The following is a 23,170-nucleotide window of genomic DNA, read 5'->3' on the forward strand; positions in this document are numbered from 1 at the left end:
TTCATCTTCAACCAGAGTATATAAAGCAGTGGTGGACTGGCGCTGTGTGTGAAGTATTGTAACACAAAAGGGACACAGGCAAAGAGTAAATGGAAATAGAGTCAGTTCAACCTACGTATGTGTATGACAATTCTATGGTTAGAAATATGCAATTTCATATGGATTCAGGCACCAGGTGAGGGGATAAGTGGACTTGGACAGACAGAAGGTGATTTCTTCCTTTAATAGTAGGTGCTTCCCTGTGGAAAACTGCCTACAATATGTAAAATATATTATTGCCTCATATACCCTAAGAAATAAAAGTATAGGACCTGCATGTCATCTCCTCATAGCAGCAGTGGGGTCTCCTTGTCTTGAATCTGCCCGCGAACTCTAATGTCTTTATTGTAAATTATTCTGCTAACTTAAATTTTAAGTTTTTGTTTTTTTTTTATTTCACCAAAGTCTACTCCATGAAGAATGCAAAGATAGTGAGCACAGCATCATCCTATATTAGTCTGGACTGTGGAACTCCTAGCATCGCCCCTCTGGGGTGTCTCAGAACAAAAAGTTAGGAGGTCTGATGTCTAAAGTGCAGAGATGAACAGAAATCAGATGAGGAGCCAGTGTCGTTCCTCAAAAACTGGAGAGAACAGTCAGACTTTTCCAGTCTAGTTGCCCCTAACAAGCATGAGTGTCTTACTCAGTACACATGAATGAAATTAATAACTCCCTCATGGAGTTGATGAACTAGAACGCTCCACTTTGTACATCTATGTTCAGCTCTTCATTTTCTTTTTCATCACTGTAATTTATCCAGGGCCTTGGGTTGAAAGGTTCACATGACCTTGCTTTCACAGAGGTTATTTCGGGGAGAGTTCTCCAGCACATGGTATTTCATTCACAAACTGTATCATTTAAACTGTTGCACCGGCTAATTCGACAATGACGCCAGCAGCAAAGCCTGCAGTTGAACAGAAAAAGAAAGCAGATGATATCAAATAAACACATTTTATGGTTGGAAATAAAACAAGACGATTTCATGTCTAAGGCCAAGGTAGAGATTAACAGAGTTCATCTATGAAGAGAAAGGTTCAATGCTTTACTGAAATGATACCTTAGACCCTTAGATAAAGGTTCCCAAAGCAGGGAACTTGGCAGGGACATCACAGTGGTAAACATGGGATCCACTGTGTTAGTGCAAGACTCCAGGCTCTGCATTCTATTGATTTCCATTTGAACTTCAATGATACAAATGTTTGTATTTGACACCCTTTTTTCCACAATTCTGCATGGCCAGTTATTCTTCTTCAAAGCAGTCAGTCGTTGCTCCACCCCTCTACCAATCTGGGGAGGGCTGCAGACTACCACAGGCCTCTTCTGTCATGTGAGGGGTCACTAGCCACTTCTTTTCACCCAACAGTGAGGAGTTTTGTGAGGGAGACATCCCACATATAGGATCTTGCTGTTTTCCTAGTATCTAATCCCCAAAGTAGTGGGGGGACTCGTGCAGACACAGACACCCAACCAAGCCAAAGGAAACATTACAACCCGTGGCCCCTGCTCACAAGCAATGAAATAAACCACTCTTCTCAGGTGCCATAATCCCTTCTTTTTTAACCCATGTTTAAACAATTGTAGGCTCAATTAAGTTTTTCTGAATATGAAGAAGAGGTTACTCATGCAAAACAGCCTTGTGTTGTGTGAAGGCAAATTACATCAAATGTCCTATATGATCATTAACTAATGACCCAGAGGTCTAACACATAGGTTCACCTAGACATGTACAAAGAGAGGAGTGAGGCAAGGGGTTGTAATATTAACTGGATCACCAGATCTCACTTGATCCTACACACTGGTCCAATAAATACAAACACAGTGGTGATATGATTAAGCTTGTTTTTGCTCTGGAGAACATAAACGGCAGGAGGTGATAAAGTGTCCAAAGTGTGCCTCCATTTTAATTTACTTTTCCAGGTACACCGTTGCGCAGCCATTTCTCCACATGTATCAACAAAATCTGACACGCTTGAGCCTGGCACACATTGCAGCCAAAATTTCATGACACTCATGTCACACATGACCTGCAATTAACGAGCAAGATGGCAGTTGTCACATACTGAACTAGTCTTTAATATACTTGATTTAAGTGTTGAAAATTATTGCTTCTGTTGCACATCATGGTAGGAGTATTCGTCAGATTTCAGCTATTTCCCCAGCTGAAATAATTAGAAACTCACAAATGCTCACATCAGAGGGATTTTTTATTTTAATTAATTATCAAAGACTTCTGGTAAACAAACAATACAACCTGCCACAAAGTTAACCCAAAAAGAAATAGAAATACTGTGAGATGGCAGTGTGGATCTGTGATGTGCTGTGCGGTTCTAAAAACATATTAAAGTTTAGTTTGACCGAAAGAAGCAATAGCCTAGTCAGATGACCCTGAAAAAGTCGAACACTGGATGATTTTGTCTGCAGTTGACTGTCTTGATGGCCAGTCTTACCATTGAGGCTGTTATCCGGGTCAGCATGCCTAGCTGGTAAGGGCAGGCGCTGGGCTTGCAGTGAGTTGGGAGCTAACACCCACCTGTCTACAGAATGTAGCACTGACTGGATCAGTGAACAGCCGCTTGAACTGGTGGTATAAACTCGATGTCAGGGACACCCAGCCCTGTTAATATAGTTTATTATATTAGACCAAATTAGCCTTTTCATAAGGTGAATTTATCCTTTATTGCCACTGTATACAGACATAGGATCTTATGATACAAACTGCATCTGACATAAAATTAATAATCATGTGTAGTGGACATTCATTTGAGGTCAGTTCATCCATTCATCTTGTGGATATCTGAATCAAATTTGAAGAAATCCTTTAAAGGTGTTCATGAGACATAATGGGATGTATGATGTGCAGCTGTAGGACCCATAGAAGAAAAATCTGAAAGTATAATGCCTCTGGTAGTACCATAAAGACGTAAATTAAACAGATCCTTCTCAAAATTGGATGGATTCCTCGTTGGCCCATGTAACTGTCCAGTAGGGATGGTTTACTTTGGACTGCATCCTATAAACATGGCAGGTAAAATATAATCCACTGTAGGCATACATTCATCTGTCGTGTCAATTCAACACCGAAATGAAACCACACACAGAATACTCAGTATTTAAATGACAGTCTTTAAGTGACAATCTATTTGTATTGAGGCCAGCAGAAAACCAGATGACTAAGGCTGCTTTCTCAAAGACAACACCTCTACTTGGATCAACAGATGGTGAGGGCTGAAAAAAAACCCTCAATGTTTGAACTTTGCATCCGTCAAAACAGATGGAAAACTGACAGAGATGGAAGCATCACCCTCCCTGTCCAGACAGCTCTGGTTACATGGTAATTGAGAATAACATATAGAAACAGACATGATGGATCAGTGAGGCAACCACCCACATGCTCGCTGCTGAGTAGAGCTTAAAATACAAGAGAGCTGGCTTTCAAGTGCCTTACCAGACAGGTTTAAAGCATATTTCAGGTAGAAAAAAATAAGTTAAAAAAAACCCAAAACCTTGAGCATTGTGTACTTCCCTGTTAAATAAAAATCTCCTTCTCCGTGACAGAATATCAAACAGCAGGACATGTTTTGTACTTATTAGGTCTATTCTCATTGTTGGTTCGCTGGACAACTAAACTTTCTGCAAGATACTTCAGTAAGTTCCAACCAGGACCAGGCTCGACTCCGAACTACTTTGATACATATTAATCCTTGAGTGAGGAACACTCCGTCATAGGCTCTGCTGTAGAGGATTACTCTGGCATATAACAACTTCAAACTGAGATTTGAAGTGTGTGAAAACATTCCTTTTATTCACAGGAATAGGAAATGTTCTGGCCTTCTGATGGCAAACCCACTATATTTATCATTCCAAACAATAAAGTAAGGCTGTCACAAGCTACAGAGGAAGGGAAGAGAGTAGTTGAGGGGGTTTGATAATGGCAGTCCAGCTACCTGGTCCTAAGAGAATTCCCCACTGTCCTACGTCACTCCTCGACTGTAAGCGTTATCTTTTCCTTAAGCAGTTGTTCTGTTTGTAAGTTCTTGTTTATCCGTCTTGTTTTAAACAAAGGCGGTAGCAGCAGTTCTAGCAGGTCTAGTCTGAACTATTCCTACTAAAACAAAGGTTTATTACAGTATCTGTCCAACTAAAATCCTTCTTTGTCTCTAGATAGGTCATGGGGCCTCACTGGATGTTTTAAAGGATGTGGAAATGATTTTGATTATATACTGTGACCTTCAAAGTAACATCCCAACCTCACTGAACACTTATGGGAAATTTGAGGCCTTCTTTTACAGAGGCAATAAACACAGTAACATTTTATATAGAGTCTAACCATTATGTGATTTCTGAGCCCAATACTGATTTAAGAGTAGCAAAAAATCACATATTATGTGCAACCACTGTTTTGAACTTTTGTGCTGGAGTGAAAATAGACCCTTTTGTTCATTGTGCACCAACTGCAAACTGTTACAGGGCTCCAGACTACTACCAAATGTTTGCATTTCAAATGTTGAAAAACAAGAAGGGAAGGAGTCTGCCAGGATAGGCTTATGTGTGTGGCAGGTATGTCACTCTCTTTCCCCCTTTGCTTTCACAATAGTCTTTCAAAAACCCCTGGTCTGTTAAATTACACACAACCACAGTTTAGCAGTTTAGACGTTAGCATTAGCAAATAACATTAGTGTCAGGAGGAAGGGGGCCTGTCATTATATACATGTAAACAAACACACACACACACACACACACACACACACACACACACACACACACACACACACACGTATATGTATCGTCCTTGTCCTCATCCTCCACTTGTCCGGGTTGCGGGGGTAGCAGGCTCAGCAAGGAAGCCCAGACTGTCCTCTCCCCAGCAACTTCCACCAGCTCTTCGGGGGAATCCCAAGGCATTCCCATGCCAGCCGAGAGATATAATCTGTCCAGCATGTCCTGGGTCTGCCCCGAAGCCTCCAACCAGTCAGGACAGGACTGGAAGACCTCCAGAGGGATGCATGCAGTAGGCATCCCTACCAAATGCCCGAACCACCTCAACTGACTCCTCTCAACATGGAGGAGCAGCGGCTCTACTCTGAGTCCCTCCCGAATGATTGAGCTTCTCAACCTATCGCTAAGGGAGAGCCCAGCCACCCTGCAGAAGAAACTAATTTCGGCCGCTTGTATTTGCCATCTTGTTCTTTCGGTAAATTACCCAAAGCCTTTTGGCTAAGCTCCCTCTGAAATTTTGGCTGCAATGTGTGCCGGACTGATTTAGCACCTGCATCACTGCAGATGCCGCCCCAATCCACCTGTCAATCTCCCGCTCCATCCTACCCTCACCCGTAAACGAGATCCCAAGATACTTTAACTCCTTCACCTGAGGCAGGACCCCACCCCCCAACCTAGAGTGGGCAGGCCACCCTTTTCTGGTTGAAGACCATGGCCTCATGGACTTGGAGGTGCTGATTCTCATCCCTGCCGCTTCACATTCGGCTGTGAACTGCCCCAGCATGAGCTGTAGGTTGTGGCGTGATGGAACTAAGAGGACTACATCATCCGGAAAAAGCAGAGACGACATCCTCCGGCCACCAAACTCAATTGAAATTCTTTCCATAAAAGTTATGAACAAATCGGGTTACAAAGGGGAGCCTTGGCAGAGTCCAACCCTCACTGGGAACAAGTCTGACTTATTGCTGGCAACTCAAATCAGACTCTCACTCCTCTGGTAGAGAGGCTGAATAGCCCTTTGTAAGGGGCCATCCACCCCATACTACCAGAGTAACCTCAACAGGGTGCTCCTGGGAACAAGGTCATAAGCCTTCTCCAAATCCAAAAACACATGTGGACTGGTTGGGCAAACTCCCATGCCCCCTCCAGCACCCTAGCGAGGGTGAAGAGCTGATCCACAGTTCCACGGCCATGACAAAAAACACATTGCTCTGCCTGGATTTGAGGTTTGATTATCGCCCTGACCCTCCTCTCCAGTATCCACAGAGGCTGAGGAGTGTGAACCCCCGATGGTTGGAACATACCCTCTTGTCCTCTTTCTTAAAGATGGGGACCACCACCCCGGTCTGCCACTCCAAAGGCACCACCCCTGATGTCCACACAATGTTGTAAAGATGTGTCAATCAAGACATCCCTACAACACCCAGACTTCTGCCCGGAGATTGGAGCCACTCCAGCGAAGGAGAGATACCAACTCCTCTCAAGGACTTGGGTTCTGGACCTGGACCTATGTGTCAAGGTGACGCCGGTAATGCTCAACCTCTCTCAACCAGCTCCGGCTCCTTCCCCACGGGAGAGGGGACATTCCATGTCCCAAAAGCCAGCTTCCATGTCTGGGGATCAGACAGCCAAGGCCCCCGCCTTGGTCTGCTGCCCAAACCACACTGCACCAGACCCTTTCGGTTCCTCCTGTGGGTGGTGGGTCCATGGGGGGACGGGTCCATCTAACCTTTCGGGCTGGGCCCGACTGGATCCCAGGGGTTAAGGCCCTACTACCAGGCACTCGCCAACGGGCCCCTACCGCAGGCCTGGCTCCAGGGCAGAGCCCCGGTAACCCTCCAGGCTGGGTACACAAACTCCTAGTTCTTCTTTCCATGAAGGGTCTTTTGAACAGTTCTTTGTCTGGCCCTTCGCCTGGGACCAGTCTGCCTTGGGGGACCCTACCAAGGGCAAAATGCCCCCAATGCCCTCAAACTCCTCCACCACAATAAGGTGACGGTTCCTGGAGGAGGATGGCTTGACTGCCATGTTTGATTATACATCCATACGTCAAGACGTTCTAGGCTTCAGGACGTCAGTGACATCGGAAAAATATCAACACTGACTGGGTGTCGCACATAGCGTCACACAAATTCAACTCATGAGTTCAAACATTTACTTTCGCAGAGCCTGCAGCAGTTAGCTCAAAAAATGCATTAACTCTCTATGTTATTCTTCGAATTTCATTATTCATAAATCTAGTAAAACTCGGTATGTCCACCGGTAACTTCCACACCATTTTGTCAAGCAGCGTTGGTCTAAAATTGTTATGTGAGTCATTGTTGAGTTTGAAAAAAATCACGGGAGCAGAAACTTCAATAGACATCCATCACTGTCCTCCGTGCTGCTTTTACTACAGCTACCAAAGACTGTACACAAGCCCACAATACAACACTCTAGTGCCTTGTTAACTACAACAAGACTGTTAGTTGTTAATTTAGTAATTATGCTTAAGTAATACTTATTCTGCAGTCTCACATCTCACTAAATTTTAGCAAACTGTTATAATTGTAGCCTAATTGCTAAATGTCACCCTGGTCATATTATCAGATTATATATTGTGATAAATATTGACAATGCGATCATAATTCTGACCAAATTCCTCTGCTGTAATTTACAATACAGCACTTCTACTGACATTTCTATGCAATACACAGACGTTTGCAGGATATGTTGCAAAAAGATTCATTAGTTCCCTTTAGTAGCATAAGTCACTGAATACATGCGTCACTGCGCCAGAGAAAAGATAAAAATCACAATGCATGCGCATGTGTGTCAGGGAGCAGCAGGTGTCTGTTTGATGTGCTTTCTTCAGCACTGATAAAGAATACATGAATTTCAGTTATTGCTGGAGACAGCTTTATACCCAGAATTAAGTACAGCTGCCACGAGAGCTTTACCCAACCATTTGACTTTAGCTAAAGGAGAATGATTTTCCTTTTAACTCAAAAAAGGCATATTTCAATATGCACACGTTTAATATGTAGCCTCGTTTTACAGAATGACTTGGAGCATACCAACCTTTATTTATTTTTTAAAATTTCCTTTACATAAATGGCGCCTAAAAGTCAGTCTGTAATGACACACAGCTGGTAAAAGCCCTATTTTTAGGGATCCATTTGACATAATGGCAGTCTGAATGTACAAATCCCTGCATTGCCTTTGTCAAGGATTCAGGACTCAGTCTCCAAATTACAATTCCCTAAAGGAAGACATAAAACTTTTCCATTTGACAAAAACTCCCAATGAAAACCTGAAACAGATAATACAAGCCACTAAATAATGGCTTTGAAAAAAGTACTGTATGGCTATAGAAAGCTCTTGAGGCCACAGTGAAATGCTTCTCTTGCACTAAAGCTTTCTTGTCAACAATGGAGGGCTTCGACTAGAATTTCAGCTGGAACCCACGTAGGTGGCTGTGTTGTCTGTGTGAGCCTCATGATGGTTTTTATTCAAACCAAAAATAACTGTGTCACATGGTCACGATGGAAGGGAAGAGTAAGTAGCAAGAAACAAGCATATTGTGTCAAGTCCTGCAGCAAGGGAAAGTCCAACCAAAACTTTTTTGTTTTGTTTTGTTTTAACCTATCTGTTACATGTGACGACACTGGCTTGTGCTCCGTGCTCTTCTCTGGCGCTTTTCTCCTCCAGCCCTCCCTCTGCCAGTTGTGCCCCTGAGTGACATCAGCGCTGAGGTGGAGGAAGGGGAGTTGATAAGAGGGACAGAGTGCAGGGACAGGGAGACTGACACATGGCCGGCTCTACTCGGGCTCTAACCCCCCCCCCCTTCCTTTTGTTCTACAGGGAGAACGGGAAGGTTCATAAAATTTTTAATCAATGGATACTATCATTAATTTAGAGGTTGTTGCTGTGGATATTTAATATATGTTTTACACCATCATGGTGTCTACATGTTGTGCGAAACAATATCTTACATTATTCAAATACAACATGTGCGCGTCAAATTCCAGCTAGCAATCTGCTTGGTTGCTTGCTGGTTGTCGGGCAGCTGCTGGCTGAGCGCTGCAGTTTCACTCTGACTGAATACCACCAGAGGAACTCTGGCGTGTAGCCTCAGTAAGCTACACCGATGTTGGCAAATCAGAGCTGGTCAACCATTGGTATGTTGCCGGACATTCGTGAATTGCCATACAGTATCTGTACACGGGCACAAAGGGGTGCCTGTGTGTGTGAGCGTCACTGTTCTAAATGAACACAAGTTCATCAGCTGGACAAATAAGCATAACTCTTAACATCATATAAGGTCAGCTGTCTGTCACCCTTATTCACGAAAATTGTTCAGAGGGAGGAAGAAGAACTTTAAGCACACTGTAACTAAGATCACACTCTCAGAAACTGATGAATGTGAACACTTTAGTCGAATCATTTACTAGTTAGTCATTGAGTTAAGGTGCCAACAAAACCAAAGGAAGTGCCTCATTTGTGCGTGCGCCCTGCCAGCAGCTCGCGTTGTGTGCTGAGGGCACACTGCAAGACATCAAACTGAAATGATGACCTGTAATGTACAACAGAAAGCCAAAAACATTCCCCCAAGTAAAAGAGATCTATGACAGGAGGACTCTGTTAGCACAGACTGGTGGGATGATACTGGTGGAACTGGGAATGTAACTGTTAAGCGTTTCAGCTGTTGAACCCCTAAATAGTGACCAGACACCAGCTGACTCCCGTGGCTGGATCAGGCTGGAAAGTGGCAGGAAGCCGGCTGGCTTTTAGCTGGGAGGGGAAATTTTACATTGCCAAATCTGAACAAGTGGTAAATTGCTGGGAAAATCCATTATAGGGCGAATATTCCCTGCAATCAGTTTATAATAGTAAGAAATATTGATGGAATAATACATTTCAAAGACACGTATTGTGGCGAATAACAAAACCTAAAAGCAAATCTGCATACACACAGCAACAATATTGCACGAAAATGTATTTCTACACCAATAAATCTGTCTCTCTCTGTCTGTCTATCTATTTTATCTACCTATCTACCTACCTACCTACCTATCTATGTTGTAACAAATTCAGAGCCGCAAAAAATGAATTAAAACTGACTCTCCTCAAGTAATTGTGTTATAAAAAAAACAACAATTTGTTAAAAGTTGGCTCGGATCAGCGATTCTGGCTGAAGGGATTTTTTGCCCCAGGAAGTCATTGGTTTGAAAGTAACAGTCCGCTGTAACACACTGTGGCCCAGCGCAGTTAGTGACTCAGCAGTCCTGCTGGCTAGTTCAGAACAAAAGTTAAGACGTAACCCTGATGACTGACATGGCACTCCGTTCTGCCACCAGGTCACAGGGAAATGACGGTTTATCAAACCTGGACACAGACGTCAGTTCTCAATAGCCATTAATTTCATAATAACAAGATAAAGCAGCTGTCTGCCACCACTTTAAGAAGACAGGAGTCAACATGCACACCCTGACATGACTGCAGTGGTTCTGAGGACCAGACTGAATCAATGGCTTTAAAGTAAAAAAGCTACTCGTAAAGGGCTTCCTTTGGAGCACATACGCATATTAATGGCGGTTATCATCTGACAACTCATCACATGAGCAGTAATTACACCTGTTCAGCTCCTCGTATTAAACATCTTGGTGGCTGTCCAAATGTACCAATGCAATTACGTACTGACAAAATAATGGGTGATATCGCGCTGCCCTTGAAGGGCCTCAATCTGCCTCGCAGCTAAACAGCAACGTGAATGAAATTAATAATAAAGGGAAAGCAGTACTCAGATCCTCACGGTTAGTGGCCTGGATTATAATTTGGGAGTAACAACAACTAGCTGCCAGATGTGTGAGCGGTCACAATGTAGAGGGACATTAGCATAGCAGCAGGGAGGCTAAGGAGAACACCTGTAATCAGACCACCAGTGGAATTCAGCCCAGCAGGATCAGCAGATGAGAGGACACGTCTCATTATCCCACTTACACCACGGTCTCCTGCCAAAGACAAATATAATAAGAATTTTGTAGGTCTGTAGTAACATTGGTAGTTTGGAGAATCTGGAAAAAATGTAAAACTGCCAAATTCGCCTGTAGATAAATGTGGCAAAGAAACAACCTGTTTCATCATTTGAAACAACTCGAGCGGCTGGAGTACACAGAGTCCAAACGCCACAGCAACATTCGCATTCGCTGCAGACATCGAAAGATTCAAGCAGAGTTTCAGAAATATCGACTAACAGAAATAAGATCATACCATGATAACTTTTTTGACCAAAAATCATAAGTTCTTCCCAAGCCATACCAACGGCACCCTGAAGGGTTTTGACGTTCAATCCTCCAGGTAGCAGGGTTGATCATAGATACAATCTGGCACTGGCAGATGAATCTAGTCCCTTCTGCTGGGAGCTGTGGTTTGGCTACCGGCGGGAAAGCTACCGCGATGCCAGCGAGATTTACGGTTTATAATATTGTTTACAGTCGACAATCAGTAAATATAAGTTGACAGAAAACAAATACAGCAGCTTACCAGACAGATCTTCATCTAAATTATTATTTACAGTATATCGACAATGAGATCCCCCTGAACAAATCACAGTCTCTGGCTTCTCTCCCAGGTGACTTAATTTCACATTTTCACTGTAAGTTTGTAGTCAGTTTTACAGCCAACATGATTCCGTATTTGAGCTTATTCGCTGAAGGCAAACATTTTCTTGTACAAGTTGCACTGCACATTCTTTGTTTGACCTGTTGCTCCAAGATCATATAAGAGATAGTCTCTGCTTGGCGGTGACCAAATGGTGCCCATGTATTTATGCTATACGTGACGGTATCTGATATATGGCTTTTCTCTGCAATGGTGATTTTCTGTAACACAAACTAAAGCAGTACAGTTTCATTCTCAAGTGTAAAGCGTCCAGTCTGTTTCTATCATCTCTCTAGTTAACTGTTAACTGACCTTAAATAAAGGCAATCAAGTCCCTCCCAAACTATGAAGGTTTGTTTTTTTTAAATCACATTTTAATGAGCTGCTGAGCTAAAACAAATACATCTGGGTCTTCAAGAGAAAACAGCCCATAACGTGAGGATAGAAGCTGAGACTATGTGTCTTGACTCCAAACAAATATGTTGGAGGAGAGAGTAAACCAAGACGAGAGTCTGTGGACTTCATTTCTGTACACAGTGGGATCTTTTCTCCAAGACAAGCAACTGCCATTTCCTTTAACCTCCCCTCTCCAGAAGAAATGACTCTTTGACATGGTGTTGATGATTGTTTTTAGCTGGCAACAGCAGCAGTTGTACTTTCATCCTTGGTTTCATATTATAATGCAGATGGTTTTTGCCAAACAGGGAACATGATTTCTATGACACGCCACCATTAGTCTCTGTGGCATTTTCAAACAGTCCTATATGCTGCTTTCATAAAAAGTAATAAACCTCACAACAATTTTGCCTGTGGTGCTAGCAGGTTTAAAAAGGAGGCGTGGCCTCAAAGTGGAGCGTGACCCGAGGGGTCAGTACTCAGCGTGGCATGAATAGCAACAAAGCACTGTTAGTTGGCTAACCAGCCATGAGGAGAAGCTGTCAGACTCTCTGCGTCTCTGCTGGAAGGACAGGCGGACCAGTGGAGCTTTGACGGTCAATAGAAGCCTATTGAGAGTGTTCCAGCTGAGCAGGCAGCAGAGACACACGGCTGTGTGTCTGTGGGGGAGAGTCAGTAGCTGGAGCCCGACTGTTTATAGGCCCTTTTGAACTCTGACTATAGTTTTTGTTCTTGAGACCATTTGTTTTTTTGCTGCCACAAAAGATTAGCCTAAAAAAGTGTGCATCTTGTGCTCATGTACAATGTCATCTGAAGCTATCGCAAATACTTCTTCAGTAGAAGGCAAATCAAATTATAACTGTGGGAAAAACCATAACAACAGGGGGAAGACATCTTAAAGCCTGAGCAGATGAAACCAAAACGAGCTGATGGCTCGAGCTTAGAGTACAAGCGCAATGGACCGTCTGCCTGACACACACACGAGGGTTGCACACGCAAACACATTCATACTGACTGCTGCCACACATATTCCACGCATCCATCCATTTTCTACCTCTTATCCTGTCAAGGGTTGCCGGGGGCTGCAGCAGCCTTCAGGCGAGAGGCGGGGTTCACCCTGGACGGGTCACCAGTCCATGGCAGGGCCAACCCATATAAACAGACAACTATTGGCTCTCCCAGCCACGCCTACAGTCAATTTAGAGTCTGGATTAACCTGGTCCCCTCTTGATGTCTTTGGACTGTGGGAGGAAGCCGGAGTACCAGAGAGAACCCACACAGGAACAGGGAGAACATGGAGACTCCACACAGAAAGACCTCGTGCTCCAGCCGGGGCAGGGTGAACCCCACCTCAGGCCAAAAGGCAGCTGGGATAGGCTCCAGCACCCCCCACCCCTGTGACCCTCAACAGGATAAGCAGTATAAATGGATGGATGGATGGATTTTATAGGAATGTCCAATGCAAACTCCACACAGAAAGACACTGGGGACTCCAAACCAGAACCTTCTTTGTTGTGAGGCCATCACTGCACCACTGGGCCACCTGCCACACATATTATATACCATATATAGAAATGAACAGGATAGCAAATAGACTGAATGATTCCCATGAGGAAACAGAGCAGCACTAACCAGGGTCAGTAAATTCACTCTCGCTTTTCTGTCTGATGGCAAAAACAGCATTTGAACTGGGTGACGCCGGAGATGAAGATCAGTCACACCACACAGACATGTGCCTCTCCAAGCATATAATTGGTCACTATGGCAACACATACATGATGTCAGACAGCGTGGGAGGAGGTATTCTACATAATGTCTCATTTTAATTTTGACACATTATGTAGGATTTCTCAATAATGCATACAAACTTCATCCACCTTCAACCGCTTATCCAGGGTCGGGTCATGGATGTAGCAGCTTCAGCAGGGAACCCAAAAGGTTCCTTTCTCTGGACAGATGGACCCTCTCTGACTGGGGGATCCTGAGGCATTCCCAGGTCAGCATGGAGATTTAATCCATCCACCAGGTCCTGGGTCTGCCTTTGCGGCCTCCTTCCAGCTGGGCGTTCCTGGAATACCTCTCTAGTGAGGAACCCAGGTGGAATCCTGACCAGATGCCTGGACCAACTTAATGGGCTCCGTTCAACACTAAGGAGCAGCAACTCTATTCAGAGTCCCTCATCGATGACTGAGCTTCTCACCTAATCTCTAAGGGAGACCACAACCCCCTCCCTGAGAAAACCCATTATGGCCGCTTGTACTGGCAATCTCATTCTTTCAGTCAATCAGTTAAGAATTTTTCTAAATAAGGCTCTCAAAACCAGCTCTGAAAACAGAAGTGCCAATAATAACAATAATCATAAATAATTGCCACTTATATGGTGAAGACGCAGTCACTACACTGGAAGTCATTTTGTAGGGCCACTGAATCCAGGGTTACGCCTGACGAGCTAGAAAAGAAAATACCACTTTCATTGTTGATGGGGGAACGCGCCAAAGTGGTTGCTCTGTTCCAAATTTTTCACGACCCTTGCTGAGATATCAAAACTTACTGCATCATCTCTGAAAAATGATTGAAAATTACTGTCTCAGTCTTGACAAGACAAGTGTATTCACACTGTTGGACATTTGTGTGGCAGTTTGTTGTAACTGCTGTCTTACTTCTTGAGCAATGGACAACATCAAGCTCATTAGCAATTCAGTTTTTTTTCCCAAATATGAAGAAATCCCCTCAAGGCCTTCCTGATGGGAATGGGACAGACAAAAAAAGAGCCACAACATAATGCCTATGGCCACAGTCTAAAGACCACCTTTGACTTATCCTTGCAGCCGGCACCAAATCATCTCCAAGATTCCAGTCCAGAAGAATAAAAGTACTGCTTCTACTACACTGTGATAATGCCAGCATTAGAATATATTGAGCGATAAAATCTGCCCAGTGGCATCCTAGTATTAGTGCACAGCAATACTTCACAGTGCAGCAAGCGAGTTCAAAAACAGTGTCTAAAGAACACTAAAATAATCATTAAAATGTTTTGTTTCCAAAACCCTCATGTCTCCAGTGTGCTCATTATAACGCAGCAAGAACAGGATTGACTAGGCAGCACTCCTGTACAATCCTATAACTGCTTGATGTGCACATGATGCTACAGCATGTCTGAGCCGCTGAACACAGAGATGCTGTTGGCGAAGTTAGCAGACTCGTGGATTGCACAGAAGCAAAGGATGTGAGCACTGCATCTCATATTTGCACAATCTATACTCAACTCTTATATCCCTTGAAAGGAAAAAAAGAAAAGGCAGAAAATCAATGACCGAGCCAATTTTATTGTTGGCATGATGCTGTAAATACACTTACCTTCAACCTCGTCAGCTTCACACAGCCTTGTAGTTTGGTGATTACCGTGAGGATGAAGGCGCCGAAGGAAAGTGGTAACTGGAGTTGGACTGGGCTGCAGCGGGAACAGAAAACAACAAGGAAAGCTTAATTACTGTAGAGTTCAGGTGATTAATATGACCACCCTGGGATCAAACATTTGGGTTCATGATCAAGAACGTGATGTTGACTGAGAAAGGATGTTGTCCGTGTGACAGAAGAGCGCTGCCAGGAAGCAATATCTCACGCAAAAAGTGTGTTTTTCCTTCCAAGTACTCACAAATAGGTCTCTTGAGCTCATAAAGACATTTTCCACCTGCGTTACTTATTTGTAACTGTAGAATAAAGAGGGAAACAACCATGTGTGAGTGCTGATGGGTAACAACAGCAAAGTTGTCTAAAAGAATCTGTTTGCAAACTTTCAAGCGCATGGTCTGGTGCATTCACACTCGTTTCTTAAGTAATCCCTTTTGATTTCTTGCTGACATGAGCAAGTCAGCAATTTTTTTCTTTCTTTTTTTTTAACCTTTATATAACACGGCAAAATTTACCACCAATTCTCATTTCCAATGATGACTATATTTCATTATGTGAAATGATACGGGAGTAGTCAGTTTGAGTTTGTTTTGTGTTGAGTTCCAGTCATTATTATTGTAGCCAAAGACAGGTCCGATTCTAGGATGGTGAGCAGATTATTAAAGGTTTATTACTGCAGGGGATGCATAGAAGGCTAGAAAGCTTCGCTAGGTGCCGTCCCAGGGATTGTTTTATAAATGTTGCAGACAGACAGAAGGTTGTCTCATTGCCTAAAGATGCCTTGCAAACACATCAACACACATTTGTGGTTTCCGACTTCTGAGGCCATGTTAATACAGTTCATTTCTTTGTAAAAAGCCAACAAACATTTGAAACGTTGCTCGGTAATAAACAAACACTGTGTTCGCAGTAAAGTGCAACAAACATTCACCTTAACCAACTTGCTTGCACTGGGCCACGCTCACTCACAACAAATGGAAAGGTTCCAGCTAGTTTGTTTTAGCTCAAATTAAAGTCTTTGTGGATTACTATACAGCAGCATAAAAATGGGATTATACCAGTTGATGCCCTTGGGAGCTTTTACACTGACATTTTTGGACAGTTGTGCTGTTGGTAGCAGTTGCTGTCAATGGGCGCCTCTGGCTTCAAGCTAAATATACATGGCTGGTTCTTTCTGCATTCTAGAGTCCTTAAGAAGTGATGCAGGAGGGGAAAAAAATCTTAGTGAGCCCCAAAAACCCATTTGTGAGTACTTGAAAGGAAGAATACACTTGTGAAGTGAAGTATAGCTTTAGGAAATTGGCGTGATATTCATACACCTTTTTGTGACACCGGGCCCTTGAGCTCCAGGTTCCAATATGTTCTCTCATATCACCATTCGTGTCACCTTCATTCACTTCTGCTCCGGCTGTTAAAAATGTATGAAATAAAATAAACTCCACTTCATGGGATTCACATGGTCAAATAAATGTATAAATACACCAAGGTACTGCAGATGAAATATTTACTCCTGTCTACTTTAATGTTTCATTTGTTCACATTACATCATGCAGCAGTTTTACTGTGGTGTGTGTGTCTGTGTGTGTGTGTGTGTGTGTGTGTGTGTGTGAGCTGAGACACACTGGATGTTTCAGAGGGTAACCACAGTCTGTGCTAAACCAGGAATGTAACAGTTGTTCCCCTGATTAAATATGTAGCCGTGTTTACCCTGGTTCACAAGGACGGCGATGCTAATATTCTAGCATTTGCTTTAAATGAACAAGCGATGAATATAAAAATTAGAAGAGCTCACAATGTTAACTCACTGATCCGAAAAATCAGCTTCAATCCCAATGTATCTTTATATAACGCCTTTTGCTCAGCGGATTCCCACTGGTTCTCTTTAAGTGTCTGAGTAGTGTGTCTGTGTGTGTGTTGTGTGTGCGTGAGCGAGTAACCATCAGTTAGAGAACACACCAGATGATGGACATTGAATCAAGAATACACAACACTTTAAAATATTGCCATGAACGCCACATTGCAGCTGTATCCCTACCTGATGTGTTCCTGGTACAGACATCTCTATCTTTGACCACAGTATTTATTTTTACAGGTCATAATGACACTCGCCTCTTGACAATGTCAGCTGGAATAGGCTCCAGCCCCCTGCGACCCTGAAGGGATAAGCGGTATAGAAAATGGATGGATGGATGGATAATGAGACCCAGTGGATGTTTGAGGAAACGTCCTCCAGACATTCCTGATCTATTGGCCCTCATTTATGATTCCAGTGTAGAAACTGCCTCAGATCTAATTGAAGGAGCACTCTTGGAACCAAACTCACCTGCGATTTATGAAACTGGTTGTACCGTAACAATCAAGGCATATGAATGACCTGGCACCGATAAATGCGGCAGCTGAGAACAACTGGCACGTAAGTACCACAACCCAGTATATTCTGGTTTTGAAGCCCCACCTATCGAGTTTATGACAGACAAATATAATCCGGCTGAGGAGGGGAGCTTCTCTCACACCACCAGATCAACCAAACCAACTACTTTAGTTATGTAGTTAAGTCATGCCAGAAACTTTCTCTGGTGGGCCCAGAAGCGTGAGTCCCCCTTCCCTCAAGTCAACACTGATAAATGCCGAGGTTTGTGTGGCAATAACCCCCGCGTCCTGTCGTACATTCATTTGATGAATGAGGGCTATTGTGTTCATCAGAGGTCACTTTGTCCACCAAAAGCTTTTCAGTTCATCCCGGTGGATGTTTGTTGCAAATTAAGAGAAGTTCCATCCATCCAGGTATTCTAGAACTATCACCCTTACAATAGTGACGTGTATGAACGGGCAGATGGACAAACATGAACTAATAGGTAGCCATGAATATGTTGTTTGACAGTACCACACCACTCCCTGAGCCAGGGCTTGACAGTGTGTGAAGCATTTCCCTCACATTTGCGACTACAAATATGTGTGTGCAAGAAATGCGAATTGTCCTTCAGAGCACACGTACAAGAAGAAAAATCAAGCCAAATCACTCTTTTTAATCTAACAAAATGAGCGTCATGGTCTTGAAGTGATGCTGTCCAATAGGCAGTTGTTGGATCTCAGTGTCATTTACAATTATCCTGATGAAGCTTTTGTAAAATGAAAATTAAATATGTATATGATTACAAATATTCCCCCATATTTAAACAAAGTCGGTCAGATGTGGAACAATCGTAGCGTTCTGTAAAACGTACAATGCTTTGTAATCTAATGAATCTTTGACTGGTTTTTGATATTTTCAGCTTTGTATAATTCGTATTTTGTACTTTCCAGCTCAACCACGATACCTGAACACTTCGTTTCTCTCTCTCTGTTCACTTCAATACCCTCTATATTATTTGAAGCATCAACGCCTTGCCCCTCAGTTACCAAATATCAAAAAGGGTTTTTTTTGTTTTCAGAATTTAATGATCATTTGTTTACATCAAACCATGTTTTCATTATTACAAGTTATTTTTTTAATCACACCCAACTCCTCCATTATATTTTCCCCAGAAAAAAATAAAGAAGTGTCAGACACAAAGACAACACATTTAAGCTGCTTGGATACATAAACAAGATCATTATTATACAAATCAAACAGTTTGAGCACGAGGACTGACCCCTGAGGTACTCCACTCTTAATATTGTGGGTGTCAACTTCAACATTATTATCTGCACACATGGCTTTCTAGTTTTCTCAGTAGCTGGATATCCACTAACCTGGCCACATATAGTTTCTCAAATGTTTTCCAAAATTGTGGAAGGAATGACACTAGCGTGTAGTTGGAGAAAATGTGTTTATGTTTTCGAGGAATTACTTTAGCTGTTTTCATATTTTCAGGAAATATTGAGGTAAATGATGAATTGTTGATGCATGGAACTGGTTCAATAACTAAATCAATCATATCCTCATCATATCATGACAATGCTGAGTTGGTGGATTCTTTACTTTACAAAGTATTTTTTTGTTTTTAACCCTGCCAAGAAAAATACAATTCACTCTTTCCAATTTTGTGCTTTTCTTGGTAAGATGTTCTACATGATCTTTTTTTTTTTTGTTTTGGTGGGGTTGGTGTTTGCAACAAGACTACCGCCTACATATTAAAAAAAATAAACTCATTTACCCTTTCACTTTTGTCACTATTGTCAACTTTTTTCTTTCAAAATACGATTAGGAAGAGTTGACTTGATGTTATCGTGTATTAATTCACTATTTATCATTCCCCTTGTAGCCTTCATAAAAACTCTGTTTTTATTTAAGGAATAACAGACACTACAGGATCGCCAAATAAACCAGAGGAAAGAAAAATCAAGAATTTAAAATGCAAGATGGAAATTGAGTATAAATGTAGTTTATTTGACATCTTATTGAATACAATCAACTAGCATTTAGCCTCTTCTCCTTGGCTCTGCGTGATACTTTTAGAGGACAATGGTGAATTGGATCGGGACTGAAAAAGCCCATTTATCATGACATCAGTTGCCCAGCAGGCAGGGAGACGAGGAGAGGAGTTGGCAGGGCTGCTGATGGCCTGGCAAAGGCCTTGTATTACCACAGCCTCTGGTCTCCCCATAGCCTCCCTGATGAGCCCCTTGTCTGCCATCAGCCAATGCATTCCCTTTCCATTTCTCTGCTTTTCCAGAGACTCCCAGAGGTGACAGGGAGGCATTGGGTGGCTGATAGTGAGAGTAATTAAAAAGGGTTGATTAGAGTGACGGAAGGAGGACACCCAGAGAGAAAACAAAAATCTCTCATAAGACAGAGACTGAGGTGGAATATACAGCGAGGGAGCAGATATCACATCACATCAGTCTTCAAGTTAACAGGGGCAGATTTTTTTTGTCCTCAGTCACTTCAAATGGGGAAGAATCTCAGGGGAGACACCATAACACAGTCCCAGAAACACTGCACAGAGCCAAGCAGAAGTGCTCTACTGAGAGCTTTTCAAGGTAAAGCCAATAACAAGACAGTTAGGCCTCCCTCTTGCTGTCACGCTACAGGAATAATGGCTACGTCTGGATTTCCAAGTGATTCCATTATTCAAACCACAATGCAATGTCAACCAACAAACCAAGCAATTATTGTCTTTATTGTTAAAAAAAAAGAAACCCTCTGACATGACCAAGAATCCAGCATCACATCTCTATACCTCCACAAACTGTGCCTGTCTCACTAACACTGCCATCCTTGAGTAACAGTGGAGATTTAGCGCCAAATTCGAAGCAACTCTGTTAAGGCGAACCAGAGGTATCAAGTGAACATGAGGGGGGCAGGCAGAAAACTTGGACTCACAGTCTCTGGCCTCCGTCAGAGGTGAGGCATAAAAACATCCTATTCGATGGAAGAAGATTGCTTTCTGTTAGTTATCACATTGATGTACTTGTTTGCGTATTCCAATTGCATGTTTACATTCTGTGCTCTGTCTTGTGAACGACAGGGCCCATCCTCTCTCACACACACACACACACACACACACACACACACACACACACACACACACACACACACACACACACACACACACACACACACACAGGGAGGCTGAGAGGGAGACAAGAGCAGAGGAGACAACTACTCTGTTGCAATTAAGCGCAAAAAAGTCCAAAAGCCAACAAGTAAATTGTTAATGGGGCGACACCATCTGAAAAGCAGGTTAAAATAGCAGCATTTTTAAGCGCAGCCAGTGTGAATCCAGCATCAGTGATGAGGATTCAAACTGCTGAGCTTGAATGCGAAACCTTTGTTCGGTGTACGGAGAATAAGTAAGGCTTGACTCAGTCTCCTCACTTTAACCTTCATACATATTTATCGATTCCTCTGTCTTCCCTGCTCAGACATGCAGGTTTCTGGTATCAGCTCTTAACACAAAACGAAAATTTGACAAAAATGGTTGGAAACACTTTAAACGAATGTTAGCTTTGCAGCTGCTGCTAGTCTTTCTGGTGGCAGTCAGAGTGCTAGCAGCTTTAGCTTTGAGCTCTCCTGCTGGGGGTCGTGCACGTCCCCCTGAAAAGGATACAAGCGTTTGAACTGGCATGTCTTCGGTTTTGCTTTTTCATTCTGATTGTTGACCTAAAGGAGAACATGTCACTCACGAAACAGAACTTCATTACGTCAAGATTGTTTCATCAAGGTGTATTTCTACGATCCACGTGTCCATATCCCAGATTCTAACACACAAGTACAAATACATTTGTAAAGTCTCTGGGAATTTCATTTTGATCTCGTTTCCCCAGAAATGGTTTGATTTTCTTAAAATGTGAATGATCAATTAAAATCCAGACATCAAAGCATAGCCTAACTAACTCAATCCCATATCAAATCTGGGAAAAGAAGAAGAAGACACAATTTTAGCAAGCGTCTGCTGGTATTTCAGCCATGTGGGCCTGGTTTCAGAAGGACAGCACTCCCAGACAGGGTCAAAGCTGAAATAACCTCGATAAAATGAAGTCCAGCACACACAACCTCTGACACTTCCTGGACACATCAGCACTCAAATAACATCTTACAACATCTTGCATCACTTTCAATTAATAGCAGATTCTGTCCTCGCTTCACAGCCTTGTGTCTGTGGCAGGAGGTGCTTGGCATCTATATATGAGGACGACAGGGATAGCAGTTCTTTATTTATTTGTGAGAATGGTACTGATGTGATAAATCAGAATGAAAGCGCCTTGATTATTTATTCTTTGACTTAGGGGGAAATAAATTAGTGGAGCTGCCAGTAGCTGCTCAATAGAGTTATGTTACAGCTGCATTAAGCGCTCTTCGAGAGTCCTCTTGGCACAAAGGCATCAAGATGCATTTCCGTATGACTGGCAGAAACACGCATGCAAACACGCACTTACCCTTAGATCCAACTCATGTCAACTTTCATTTTTGTAGCTTGGTACCACTTGCAGTCTTCAGGCTGTACGGCCCACGACAGTTTAGGCCAATATCAGCAGATAAAGAAGAGGAAGCACATATACTTCCATATTTTACATCTAAAGATTTGCGCTTAGGGCTGGGCAACACACAAACACACGTATGTACACACACGCATGCGCGCGTGCACACACACACACACACACACACACACACATTATTGTCTAAAAGTGGTATTGTAACAGGGATTTTTTGACATCTGTGATACACAATTTTACTGTCTAAATTAGTGCTAAAAAGGCAAAGAGTAAGTCTGATATATCCATCCATCCTTCCATTTTCTTCTGCTTATCCTGTTAAGGGTCGTGGTGGGGGTGGGGGGGGGGGGTGGAGACCATCCCAGCAGCAACCATTGGCTCTCCCAGCCACGCCTACGGTCAATTTAGAGTCTGGATTAACCTGGTCCCCTCTTGATGTCTTTGGACTGTGGAGGAAGCTGGAGTACCAGAGAGAACCCAGCAGGAACAGGGAGAACATGCAGACTCACACAGAAAGATCCTGTGCTCCAGCCGGGGCTTGAACCCAGAACCTTCTTGCTGTGAGGCGACAGTGCTGACCACTGCACCACTGTGGCACCCAAGTTTTATATACGACTAATTAAATGTTTGACGAGTCGAGGTAAAATGAACAGTTACGCCTGTCATTATCGGGCCTTAGTAGCTGGCCTGTCATTCTTTGCCATTACAAATATCACGATATATCGATTCTAAAAAAAAAAAAGAGCTTCTGAAAATTGTGATATTCTTGTTTCTCCGTGGTTCGGCCCGAGTAGAGCTATAACTGTTTGGAATACAGTGGATGTGGTTGGCCTCAATAGAAACAGTTGCCAGGGCCCATATTGCCTATTTTTATTTTGCAAAAATCATATATGAAAGTAATTGCTTCCATTTTTAAGTAGTAAAAGAGAAAACCTTGCAGTATTCTTCAAAAAATAATCTTGTGTACCTGAGGAATGCTGCATTTATAAGCTTGGTATTGACAACTTTCACTTGTCAATTCTCAGCCTTATGATTGTTTTCATTCCTG

The 23,170-nt window shown here is 42.9% G+C and overlaps 1 protein-coding gene across 4 annotated transcripts in view; it reads right to left on the bottom strand.

The window, feature by feature from the left end:
* Window positions 1–23,170, bottom strand: part of fhit (fragile histidine triad diadenosine triphosphatase) — a 367,464-nt gene that overhangs the window by 319,710 nt on the left and 24,584 nt on the right. For all 4 annotated transcript variants that reach the window (XR_015112247.1, XR_015112248.1, XR_015112246.1 and 1 more), the window contains exon 3: window positions 15,151–15,244. The gene's annotated coding sequence lies outside the window, so the exon portion shown is untranslated. The remainder of the gene's footprint in view (window positions 1–15,150; window positions 15,245–23,170) is intronic.

This window comes from Aulostomus chinensis, chromosome 3 (assembly GCF_037954235.1).
Source record: "Aulostomus chinensis isolate RoL2024-O1b breed Wild chromosome 3, RoL_Achi_v1.0, whole genome shotgun sequence".
NCBI classification, from domain to species: Eukaryota; Metazoa; Chordata; class Actinopteri; order Syngnathiformes; family Aulostomidae; genus Aulostomus; species Aulostomus chinensis.